The sequence below is a fragment of the Octodon degus genome, unplaced genomic scaffold (genome assembly GCF_000260255.1).
Source record: "Octodon degus isolate 3935 unplaced genomic scaffold, OctDeg1.0 scaffold00122, whole genome shotgun sequence".
Classification (NCBI taxonomy): domain Eukaryota; kingdom Metazoa; phylum Chordata; class Mammalia; order Rodentia; family Octodontidae; genus Octodon; species Octodon degus.
Window position 1 is genome coordinate 3,679,554 of NW_004524698.1, and position 861 is coordinate 3,680,414.

Sequence of the window (861 nt, forward strand, 5' to 3'; positions counted from 1 at the left end):
TAAGTCATGAAGACAGAATATTAACAGATGTCAGATTAATAAACAGTGAATGGTGTAACTAGTCTCTCAAACTTCTTCTTTTAGAAATACGATTAAAGCTGGAAAAATAAAAACATTTTCTTTATTATATGAGACAATCCAGAAAGCCCTCTTTCTAACTTCAACACAGAAAAGGACTAGTTTGTGGTGGAGATTCAGTGGACAATCCTGACCAGATCTGAGAGGGAATCTGTGAGATACCTCAAACACTGTGAATTGGAGTTAGGAGGGTTGGACTTAATCATATAAAAAAAAAGTCTGTGCTTCTTCAGAAGCCAAAGGCAAACCACATGTTGTATTCTACAAAAGAAATGCTGATTTATTCTTTCTACATGACCTCAAAGGACACACAGGACAAGGTAAATCTGGATGTTTTTAAAGATTATTTTTAGAGCTGCCAGCCCCCACCAGCCCCCAAGGTGGCCTTTACAGGCCAAGCAGGTGGACAAATACCCACCTCTGGCCTGGTGAAACAAACTGGCAGCAAAATACAGCTTCTCCTGGACCTGGAATCAAGACACCTGGAAAACAACAACTTAAGTTTAAAAAAAAAAAAAAAGACAAAAACAAGACCTTTGGTAATCAACAAAAAGCCAATAGGAAAACTAGAAAATACAGAGAAACGGAACACACAATGTAGAGAAAAGAAGTAGCGTGGAACTTAACCCTAGCTCCTTAGGAGGCAGATCTGTCCTCATTAATACAAGGCAAGCCCAGAGAGAATTGGTGGCAGCTCCAGGGACAAATAATGACTTAGGCTGGCAGCTCTAACCCCAAGAAAAGCTTATGGCTATAGTAAACTACAAAAACTTTGCTAGAGCA